The sequence below is a fragment of the Coregonus clupeaformis genome, chromosome 11 (genome assembly GCF_020615455.1).
Source record: "Coregonus clupeaformis isolate EN_2021a chromosome 11, ASM2061545v1, whole genome shotgun sequence".
Lineage (NCBI taxonomy): Eukaryota > Metazoa > Chordata > Actinopteri > Salmoniformes > Salmonidae > Coregonus > Coregonus clupeaformis.
The window spans coordinates 19,275,885-19,288,680 of record NC_059202.1 but is presented as its reverse complement, the minus strand read 5'-3'; positions in this window follow the sequence as shown (position 1 = coordinate 19,288,680).

Sequence of the window (12,796 nt, the reverse complement as noted above, 5' to 3'; positions counted from 1 at the left end):
TTAAAGGCACTTAAATATTTTGTCATGCCCATTCACCATCTGAATGGCACACACACAATCCATGTCTCAATTGTCTCAAGGCTTAAGAATCATTATTTAACCACAGGTGGACTCCAATCAAGCTGTAGAAACATCTCAAGGATGATTAACGGAAACAGGATGCACCTGAGCTCAATTTCGAGTCTCATAGCAAAGGGTCTGAATACTTATGTCTTATGTAAATAATTTCTAAAAACCTGTTTTCACTTTGTCATTATGGGGTATTGTGTGTAGATTGATGAGGAAAATGTTTAGTTCAATCAATTTTAGAATAAGGCTGTAACGTAACAAAATGTGGTAAAGGTCAAGGGGTCTGATTACTTTCCGAATGCACTGTAGCTTTCACCTGGATTCACCCGTGTCAGTCTATGTCATGGAAAGAGCAGGTGTCCTTAATTAATTAGCCTTGTTGATTTAATGATGTTTAATCGTTTAAGTTGAAATGGTACAGGAATAGCGGAGGCAGTGTTCCTGTTGTCTTTGTGCTGGCTTGCGGTAACTCCCTGGCTCTAAATCAGTAGTGGTTCAGTAAACTGTCGAAAACATGAACTTGCTTGACCTCTTCATCTGCAGGTCATATAACTATTTGTTACATGCAATATTTTTCTGTGTGGACTTCATCGAACAGATGTTTTGTGATGAAACAAACGTGTGTGTAGTTGAATTTATTCCCACCACTTGTGTGACTGTTGTCTTTCTGTTGTCACGGCCTTGTTGTATATCACGGTGACGTGTGAACTAATGGATTATAGAGCAAACAGAGCAACATTGGTTGTGATATGGCTTTTTTACTGGCTTGGCTTCCTCTGTGATTTTACCCACGCACCGCTGCTGGTAGAATCATGACTATTTCGAGTTTTCAGTTCATCATTTGCTGGTAGGGGGTCCTGCAAACTGCATTCAGAATTACTGTCAGGGTTGGGAAGATTACGACATAAGACTACTTTAAACATCTAAACTGGACCCACCATTTCAGTAGCGGATGCAATAAGTCCAAGTAACAGATTGGAATAGTTTAGAAAAATATGTTATTTATATTTGAGTTACATAAGATTAATTAATCAATGAATGTACATGCAAAAAACACAGATATTGAAACAAGCAATTAAAAAAAATCTACCTACAATAGAGCATGCTGGGAAATATGATAATGATGGCCGTGGTTTTGGTTAAACTTTGGTTATTAACACCAACACTGGGGTTCTTGTACACCACTGGGTGTTAATTTAACTATTGAATCAACACTAGAAATGTTACACTGAAAAATCAACACTAGTTAACACTGGCCAATTTGCTATGCGCTATGAAAGGGAACCATCTGCAGGCTTCCAGAATCTTTTAGAATTCTAAAGAACCATAGATGCCACTACAAGAACCCCACACGTAGCTCAAAGGTTATTTATCAGGCAAGAGTTCTCCCACACACCTAACTCGTTCTGATGATTTGCAACTCTTATCCTAACATCACCACCTGCTATCCTCCAAGCTTCTGCATTGGGACAGATTGCACTTGCATTGTCTGTGCTGTCTCTTTGACACAGTTGGCCCCTCATGTAACCGCCATGGTGTGATGATGATGACAAATACACCATGACAGGGGCGGACTTGGACCACCCACACCGGCCCATTTTTTCCCTTGAGGCCTCCGTTATGAGCCAGATAATTATCATTTGTTAGACAGGCCCACTGGGCAAAAAATGTACTAGCCCAATATGCCAGATGGCCAGTCCGCCCCTGCTGTTTACATTTTACATTTTAGTCATTTAGCAGACGCTCTTATCCAAAGCGACTTACAGTTAGTGAGTACATACATTATTTTTACATACTGGCCCCCCGTGGGAATCAAACCCACAACCCTGGCGTTGCAACCGCCATGCTCTACCAACTGAGCTACATCCCTGCCGGCCATTCCCTCCCCTACCCTGGACGACGCTGGGCCAATTGTGCGCCGCCCCATGGGTCTCCCGGTCGCGGCCGGCTACGACAGAGCCTCAGGGAGGTAAATGCTGTCATGTTCTTATGGTTCCGTAAGAGTTTGTCCAAGCAGGCACTGACAGCGTTTGAGTTAAAGCACTCAGAGACTTCCGTCCCTCTATATTTGTCTGCCATGTCGTTGTTAAACAGGGCCAAGCAGGGTGCGTTTTAGTGTATATAGATGTGAGCCAACCTTTCTAGGAGCAGAGACAAAGCATTGCTACACAGAACATTGTAGCCCGATGTGAATAGACCTCTTGGGGCCAAAGAGGACAGCCGGTGTCAGAGTACACATCCAGCTCATTGCTGCACCATGGTGCCGAAGTACACAAGGCACAAGGTTTAATCAACTTGTTTGTTTCTGAAGCATGCGCCTTTGATGACGGAAATTCGGGGCGAACGTCAACGGGTTTGTTTTATTTTTTATAATTCGTTTTTGTTATTTTTGTCAAGATGGCTGGTGTATGTGGACAATTGTGTTGCCAGATTCTTGAAGAAAATAAGTAGCTTCAGTTATTCCAAAACAACCACAGGTGCACCTGGAGGGCAATCAGAATTGTGCCTAAGTGGCATAACGAATCCAAGTTCAGGCACTCGTGTGGGTTTGAACGTTTAAAAAGCCTTTAATGTATGTGCTAAGACATCATTAAAATACACCAGCACAAATCGGCTTTATGCCTTCATCAGGGGCGTCTCAATTTTGTTGCCAGATTGTGTCACTTTTTATTTCGTTCCCCTTTGGACTCACATCTGTTGTTTTTACTCACTCCTAACTTCTTACTGCAACAAGCTGCCATCTCAATGTAAATAACATGGATGAATTGTTGCGTATAGCAAATAGATTTTTCCCAGGGTAAGGTATCCTACAATATGTTAAAGTAGTCCGAGTGCAATGATAACAACATATTGGTATTTATTTGTAAAGTCAGTGGCCAATGTGCATATAAATAAGCACAGCTTCAGACAGCTGTGTGTAATTCATTCATGCTGTGTGTAATTCATTCATAAAACGGAAAGTTTTTGGTTCATTTTTAGGCAATACCGTTTTCAAGCAGGTAACCAACATGGTATTCTTTGTAGTTGCACTCCTGAGATCTCTGCAAGATGGCTGTCCCTAGCGTCCCAAATGCTAATATTGTTCCTTTTATAATTTGTTTTACTGACGGACCCCATTCACCGCTGTGTGTCTACATTCATGAGGGCATAGTTGCATACGTTACAGTTATCTCCAGCTAGGGGGCATAAACCTTTAATAAGCTCAGGGAGGTACGTGTAGATTCTGCAGTGACAGCAGAGCATGTTTGATGAAGGTTGACCCCGGCTGACACCTTGTCGCCTGAAGCTCTTAAGTCTCTGTCAAAGGCTGTAGGTTGTCATCCCGGATGATCCTCTGAGCTGCTGCTGCTGCTGCTGCTGGCCCCCAATATGCTGTCACAGGGTGATAAAGGCCCCCTAATGACAGTCCCGGTCCTTGGAGAAAGTGGAGATGCCCAACTTTGTATCTCTCCCTGAGGCACTAACAGTTGAGATGGTTGACATGGTTTTGAGGGGGGGTGAAGGTTGGGGCGGCTGGATGAAGAGGTCAAGCCTGGGACTCTTTGAAGTATTACTCCAGATCAGAGCCTCGATGCTGCATGGACAAACCCACCGATATCCTATCTTTAATTAGACCAGTTTCTGATGGCGGGAAAATATTTTTGCAGCAACAGGAAATGTGAATTATTATGTGGATCATAATTAATGGACATTTTTGTAGGAGTTGACAGATTTTTCATTAGGGAAAATCAAGTCTGAAATATTAAAGTGCAAGCCTTTTTCAAACCACGAATACACTACAATTTGCAGTTATCAAATTAAGATAGGACATCTGTACATCAGGAACTGTATAAGGACAGTTATTTGATTGAAGGGCAACACAATTAAAACAACTCTCACATGGGGAAGGCTGTCATTGTAATTTGTATTTTATTACGGATCCCATTAGCTGCTGCCAAGGCAGTTACAAACAATAAAACAGTACACAACATATTAACACAACTAATTAACACAACTCATTAACACAAGACATTAGCACAACTCATTGACACAACTCATTAACACAACACATTAACACAACACATTAACACGATACATTAACACAACTTATTAACACAAGACATTAGCACAACTCATTAACACAACTCATTAACACAACTCATTAACACAACTCATTAACACAACTCATTAACACAACTCATTAACACAACTTATTAACACAAGACATTAGCACAACTCATTAACACAACACAACTCATTAACACAACACAACTCATTAACACAACTCATTAACACAACTTATTAACACAATAAATTAGCACAACTCATTAACACAAATCATTAACACAACTCATTAACACAACACAACTCATTAACACGAAACAAAACATTAACACAACATATTAAAACAACTAATTAACACAACACATTAACACAAATCATTAACACAACACACTAACACAAAACATTACCACAACTCATTAACACAACTCATTAACACAATACATTAGCACAACTCATTGACAATAATCATTAACACAACTCATTAACACAACACAAAACATTAACACAACTCATTAACACAACTCATTAACACAATACAATAACACAACTCATTAACACAACATAACTCATTAACACAACACAAATCATTAACACAACTCATAGTAAAATCTGTATTTTAAGCCCCCGGCCAAAGATACATTTGGTTGGGTCAAGGAGAGGATGTATTGATGATCCACTTTAAACAAAAGCAGGACCAGCGAAGATGATTATTTTATTCTTGGTCTTCATCTTTTAGTTCTTGTTTTTACCATTTTAACTCTTTGCCATATTGAAGCCTGTATACAGTGAGGGAAAAAATGTGGAAAATGTTATACATTTATTTGCATTATAATGAGGGAAATAAGTATTTGACCCCTCTGCAAAACATGACTTAGTACTTGGTGGCAAAACCCTTTTTGGCAATCACAGAGGTCAAACGTTTCTTGTAGTTGGCCACCAGGTTTGCACACATCTCAGGAGGGATTTTGTTCCACTCCTCTTTGCAGATCTTCTCCAAGTCATTAAGGTTTTGAGGCTGAAGTTTGGCAACTCGAACCTTCAGCTCCCTCCACAGATTTTCTATGGGATTAAGGTCTGGAGACTGGCTAGGCCACTCCAGGACCTTAATGTGCTTCTTCTTGAGCCTCTCCTTTGTTGCCTTGGCCGTGTGTTTTGGGTCATTGTCATGCTGGAATACCCATCCACGACCCATTTTCAATGCCCTGGCTGAGGGACGGAGGTTCTCAACCAAGATTTGACGGTACATGGCCCCGTCCATCGTCCCTTTGATGCAGTGAAGTTGTCCTGTCCCCTTAGCAGAAAAACACCCCTAAAGCATAATGTTTTCACCTCCAGGTTTGACAGTGGGGATGGTGTTCTTGGGGTCATAGGCAGCATTCCTCCTCCTCCAAACACGGCGAGTTGAGTTGATGCCAAAGAGCTCGATTTTGGTCTCATCTGACCACAACACTTTTACCCAGTTCTCCTCTGAATCATTCAGATGTTCATTGGCAAACTTCAGACGGCCCTGTATATGTGCTTTCTTGAGCAGGGGGACCTTGCGGGCGCTGCAGGATTTCAGTCCTTCATGGCGTAGTGTGTTACCAATTGTTTTCTTGGTGACTATGGTCCCAGCTGCCTTGAGACCATTGACAAGATCCTCCCGTGTAGTTCTGGGCCGATTCCTCACCGTTCTCATGATCATTGGAACTCCACGAGGTGAGATCTTGCATGGAGCCCCAGGCCGAGGGAGATTGACAGTTCTTTTGTGTTTCTTCCATTTGCAAATAATCGCACCAACTGTTGTCACCTTCTCACCAAGCTGCTTGGCGATGGTCTTGTAGCCCATTCCAGCCTTGTGTAGGTCTACAATCTTGTCCCTGACATCCTTGGAGAGCTCTTTGGTCTTGGCCATGGTGGAGAGTTTGGAATCTGATTGATTGATTGCTTCTGTGGACAGATGTCTTTTATACAGGTAACAAGCTGAGATTAGGAGCACTCCTCAGGTCAAAATGAAGGTGAATTTAAATGGGGATCATTTGTGAGAAGGAGGAGGAGAAAGTATCACTGCTCCTTCTAAATATAAAAAGGTCTTTTGACCCTAGAACGGGAGGGTTAAGAGTGTGCTCCTAATCTCAGCTCGTTACCTGTATAAAAGACACCTGAGAGACAGAAATCTTTCTGATTGAGAGGTGGTCAAATACTTATTTCCCTCATTAAAATGCTAATCAATTTATAACATTTTTGACATGCGTTTTTCTGGATTTTTTTGTTGTTATTCTGTCTCTCACTGTTCAAATAAACCTACCATTAAAATTATAGACTGATCATTTCTTTGTCAGTGGGCAAACGTACAAAATCAGCAGGGGATCAAATACTTTTTTCCCTCACTGTATATATATATATAGTGGGGAGAACAAGTATTTGATACACTGCCGATTTTTCAGGTTTTCCTACTTACAAAGCATGTAGAGGTCTGTAATTTTTATCATAGGTACACTTCAACTGTGAGAGACGGAATCTAAAACAAAAATCCAGAAAATCACATTGTATGATTTTTAAGTAATTAATTTGCATTTTATTGCATGACATAAGTATTTGATACATCAGAAAAGCAGACCTTAATATTTGGTACAGAAACCTTTGTTTGCAATTGCAGAGATCATACGTTTCCTGTAGGTCTTGACCAGGTTCACACACACTGCAGCAGGGATTTTGGCCCACTCCTCCATACAGACCTTCTCCAGATCCTTTAGGTTTCGGGGCTGTCGCTGGGCAATACAGACTTTCAGCTCCCTCCAAAGATGTTCGATTGGGTTCAGGTCTGGAGACTGGCTAGGCCACTCCAGGACCTTGATATGCTTCTTACGGAGCCACTCCTTAGTTGCCCTGGCTGTGTGTTTCGGGTCGTTGTCATGCTGGAAGACCCAGCCACGACCCATCTTCAAAGCTCTTACTGAGGGAAGGAGGTTGTTGGCCAAGATCTCGCGATACATGGCCCCATCCATCCTACCCTCAATACGGTGCAGTCGTCCTGTCCCCTTTGCAGAAAAGCATCCCCAAAGAATGATGTTTCCACCTCCATGCTTCACGTTGGGATGGTGTTCTTGGGGTTGTACTCATCCTTCTTCTTCCTCCAAACACGGCGAGTGGAGTTTAGACCAAAAAGCTCTATTTTTGTCTCATCAGACCACATGACCTTCTCCAATTCCTCCTCTGGATCATCCAGATGGTCATTGGCAAACTTCAGACGGGTCTGGACATGCGCTGGCTTGAGCAGGAGGACCTTGCGTGCACTGCAGGATTTTAATCCATGACGGCGTAGTGTGTTACTAATGGTTTTATTTGAGACTGTGGTCCCAGCTTTCTTCAGGTCATTGACCAGGTCCTGCCGTGTAGTTCTGGGCTGATCCCTCATCTTCCTCATGATCATTGATGCCCCACGAGGTGAGATCTTGCATGGAGCCCCAGACCGAGGGTGATTGACCGTCATCTTGAACTTCTTCCATTTTCTAATAATTGCGCCAACAGTTGTTGCCTTCTCACCAAGCTGCTTGCCTATTGTCCTGTAGCCCATCCCAGCCTTGTGCAGGTCTACAATTTTATCCCTGATGTCCTTACACAGCTCTCTGGTCTTGGCCATTGTGGAGAGGTTGGAGTCTGCTTGATTGAGTGTGTGGACAGGTGTCTTTTATACAGGTAACGAGTTCAAACAGGTGCAGTTAATACAGGTAATGAGTGGAGAACAGAAAGGCTTCTTAAAGAAAAACTAACAGGTCTGTGAGAGCCGGAATTCTTACTGGTTGGTAGGTGATCAAATACTTATGTCATGCAATAAAATGAAAATGAATTACTTAAAAATCATACAATGAGATTTTCTGGATTTTTGTTTTAGATTCTGTCTCTCGCAGTTGAAGTGTACCTATGATAAAAATTACAGACCTCTACATGCTTTGTAAGTAGGAAAACCTGCAAAATCGGCAGTGTATCAAATACTTGTTCTCCCCACTGTAGATAGAACAATAAATCTCAATGTGGGAAAAACTGTTCCAGTTCTTTTAGCAAAACCCTTTTTATGTGAAGGGCATCGGCCAGCCGGAAAATTGAGTCTTTAGAGAAGGCAAGAAACAGATATAGGTTTGGAGAAATGCAGTATTATCATAAGGAGACGTATACTTGGATGAATGAGGAGGAATGAATGGAAAAAGAGAGGCAGAGGAGGTCTAAGAGAGAGATGGAGGAAGACTGTGAGTTTGAGTCAGTTAAAAATGTCGGGAAAAGGGAGAAGGTTTGTTAAAGAAGAGTGGTAGGAAATGTAAGCACAGTGATGTGAAGACTGGAGTAGAAATGGAAGTGAATGATGGTGATGTATCGGAGGTGGAAGGTGTGGTGAAGTACTCGGAGCCCGAGGATTGCACAGCGGGTCAGGATAAAGATTAGTCTGTGACAGTAGGAGTGAAGTTTGTGGAAAAAATGGATCCTTGCCTTTTGGCTGATCCATTTGTGGTTTCAAGATGGGTGAAAAGAGTGTTGGGTAAAGTGGAATCGGTGAGGGTAACCAGAAGTGGTCTAGTGATAATTGTTTGTGTTTCTGTTGGGCAGAGGGAGAAGGCGCTCAGAGTTAAACAAATGGGGGAAAGAATTGTGAATTGTTTCGCTCTTAAGAAAAGGGCGCCATTGAGAGGAGTGATTACTGGAGTAGCAGTGAATGTAAAAGTTGACCAACTGAAGGAGATGATTCCCGGTGTGTGTGATGCTCGTCGTTTGGTGCGACGTAAACAGGGTGGCGAGAGTGGGGAAACAGAAGATTGTGCTTGAGTTTTGTGAGTGCCTGGAAAGGAGGTTAGGATATATAAGTTATCCAGTGCGAGCATATGTGCCGAATACCTTAAGATGTTACAGGTGTCAAACTTATGGGCATTACATTTACATTTTTAGTCATTTGGCAGACGCTCTTATCCAGAGCGACTTACAGTTAGTGAGTGCATACATTTTCATACTGGCCCCTCGTGGGAATCGAACCCACAACCCTGGTGTTGCAAACACCACGCTCTACAAACTGAGCTGTAGAGGGGCTTGTGGCAGCAGTGTGTAGGAGGGAGATTCCAAGGTGTGAGAAGTATGCTAATTGTAGGGGTGGCCATGGGGCTGGGGATCAGACATGTCCAGTGCAAGAGAGGCAGGTTGAGGTTTCCAGGGTAAGAGTAGTGAAGAAGTTGTCATGTGCGGAGGCAGTGACGAAAGTAGAGGAAGATGGGTCAAGGGGGAGGGATCCTGAGAGAAGTGGTGTGAGTAGTAGAGATGTACCAGTACAGAGGGATAAACCAAAAAGTGAAATATGGTTCAGCAAGATTGGATTTTTAGCGTTTATAGCAAGGGTTATTAATTGTACTGCAGGGATGAAACACAAATCAAAGAAAATTGAGGTGGTGGTGGCAGCTGCAGAGAGATATGTGGGTGTGCGAGACTTGACAGCAGAAGAGTTACAGGGAGTGTTAAGTGGTGATGCCCCATCAATTCAGGTTGAGGGCATGAGGTAGGAGTGAGTATATTTAAACAGTGGAGAAGGGTGGGGTTAATTTTTAGTTGTAGTGTTGAAGGTGTGAGTGTAGTGTTAGATGGTAGGATATTTCTTTGCTTTGGTTTATTTTATTTGTCAAGGAAAGGTAAGGGAGTTGAACTCCAGTCTAGTAGGTGGCGGTAATGCAACAAATTGGATGCCAACCGCCGTTAAACCTCATTGAAGAAGAAGAAGAAGAAGATGAGTCTTGGTCTTACAGTTGTTCTGAATTGCTAAAACACTAAACCCCATTCTCTGAACCAAATGCTCAGTGGCCTAAAGCCATTTGTCTAATCAATCAGTATTTTTGCAAAACTCTAAACACATTCTCACTCACTAAAACACATTTCGCACTGTGATGCACTTGTTACAAAATGGTAAACACAGGCGGCAAAACTTAAACAACTACAACACAGTTGTCATCGTTTACACACAACGACTCCAAATTGTTCACACTTGTTTCCAATGATGTGATCAAACCAATTGTACAGAATATAAGCCAGTTCAGAGTGCACAGGTGGCACAGGTGTGTTGAATGTTGATACCAACAATGGATGGAAAACAATCTGAGAGGCAGAGGAGGAAGAGTACGTGTAAGAGGTGGTGGACGAGGAGGAAGAGTACGAGGACGAGGAAGAGCAAGAACAGTAATTTCAGAAGAAATTTGAGCAACTGTGATAGACCATGTTGTTGTTCATGGAATGACAATGAGGGAAGCAGGACAAAGAGTACAACCCAATTTGAGCAGATTCTCTGTGGCCACCATAATCAGGACATTCAGAGAAGAAAACAGGTCATTGTTTCTTTTTTATTTTGGTCATTGAAAGTTTACTGTATACATTTGATTCAGTACATCACTTTGTCAATAGAAAGGGGACTGGGGAAAAATAAATAAATCTTACCATAAAATATTTTACGTATAGAAGTAATGTCCATTACCATTTTTACTGTTTGTATACGTTTGTAAGTGCGTTTTCCCTTTTTGTAGAATTGCAAGACTACCACATGAGGGTGGAAGGCCTGCTATGTTCTCCCAACAGCAAGAGGCTCTCATTGTTGATATGGTCCTTCAAAACAATGCCATCCGACTGCGTGAAATAGAGCAAAGAGTTGTTGAACACAATGTAAACTTTGAAGGAATCAAAAGTGTCAGCCTTTCTACCATTGACCGTGTCCTCCAGCGCAACAGGGTACGCATGAAGCAAGTGTACAGAGTACCCTTTGAGCGCAACTCAGAAAGGGTCAAAGATCTACAATTTCCGTATGTGCAAGTAAGTGTACACTCAGACACTTTACTGCTTACAGTACAATGCTATGCTACTAGCCTACTATTACTGTTATCTGCACTATATTGTAGTGTATGTAAATCAGGAGTGCATACAAATGCACTATTGCAGAAGTCTGTCTTTCTGTATCACTTACTAAACTACTTATTTATCAATTTTTATATATAGAGAGTGTTTGAATTGGATTCCATGAAAAGGCCCTATGAATACATTTTTGTAGATGAAGCAGGGTTCAATCTGGCGAAGAGGAGAAGGAGAGGCAGGAACATAATTGGCCAACGTGCCATTGTGGAAGTCCCTGGCCAGCGTGGTGGCAATGTCGCCCTTAGTGCAGCCATAAGAAATCATGGGGTTCTCCACCGTCATGCAACCCTGGGGCCATATAACACTGAACATTTTACATTTCTGGGTGGTCTTCGGGATGTTTTGTTTGAGCGTGAGCAGCAGGATCATCAGTAGGCAGTGCATCCTGTCTATGTCGTGGTTTGGGACAATGTCAGCTTTCACCGTGGTGTCCGGATACGCGAGTGGTTCAACATCAACCAGCGATTCAGAAATGTTTGCCTTCCACCATACAGCCCTTTCCTCAACCCAATAGAATAGTTTTTCTCTGTGTGGCGGTGGAAGGTCTATGACCGAAACCCATATACCAGGGAAAATCTCTTACAGGCAATGGAATTGGCCTGTGGTGACATAGGTGTGGAGCATTGTCAAGGCTGGATCCGGCACACCAGAGGGTTTTTCCCCCCGTTGCCTGGCAAGGGACAACGTTGCCTGTGATGTGGACAAAGTCCTCTGGCCGGAACCAGCACAAAGACATGATGCTGAGGCAGAATTAATCGCTCATTGACATTGATTTCACAGTTGCACAACATTTGAGTGTACTGTAATGTGCTTTTCATTTTGAGTTTTTTGTTCTTTGGGCTTTTGCAGTTGGACTACTGTATTTTTATGCAAGTGCTGAATATACAGACATTCACAACTGTATTACTTGCAGTACACAATATGTTCACTGTACTAAGTTGTGATTACTATACTTTTTGTTTTACAGTTTTTCCCCAATTGCTAAAACACAATTTTGCAAACTAGGCTGGTTTAATCAAAATACTCAACACAATTCACAAAACCACACACCCAAACTGCAAAATACCTCATATATCCTGCAAAATGAAGCACTGCAACCAAAACTACATATAGCATTATCAAAATCAAACGTTTGCACGAAATGGCACACACTTCATTCATATTACCAGATTTGTCTAACCATCTACACACTGTTGGGCAATAATGAAAAGCACTCTCATCTTTAGTGTGCTTTGCCATAATACTAAAATACTTCAAATTGTAGAAAATTCTTCAGATTGTTCACATGCACAGAAATATTTGCAGATACACACATGCTGTTGAAACATTTTTATTTTTAACCAAACAAGTCAGTGCAACATATGCACAGCAGATATATTTACATTGGACTGAACAAAAATATGCTCACAAAAACCAGTAAAAGAAAATTGCAGATTTTTTTTTGCAGAAAATAGAAAGAAAAAAGAGGCAAGAAAAATAATTAGGCAGCATCTTGCCGCACAGCTGGGTCTGGCCACAACGCCTCGTCCACATCACAGGCAATATCTTCCCTTGCCAGACATTGAGGGAAGAAGCGCCTTGAGTGCCTTATCCATCCCTGAATCGCACTCACATCAATCTCATCACATGCCTCCTCCATAGCCTGCACAAGAGGCATGCGCACAAAGGGCTGCCGGTCGTATACCTTCCACCGTTTCTCCCCCTTCTTCTGGTCTTTGCTAGGTTGAACCCAGCCTCATCTATAAAGATGAACTCGTGGGATTGCATGAGCATC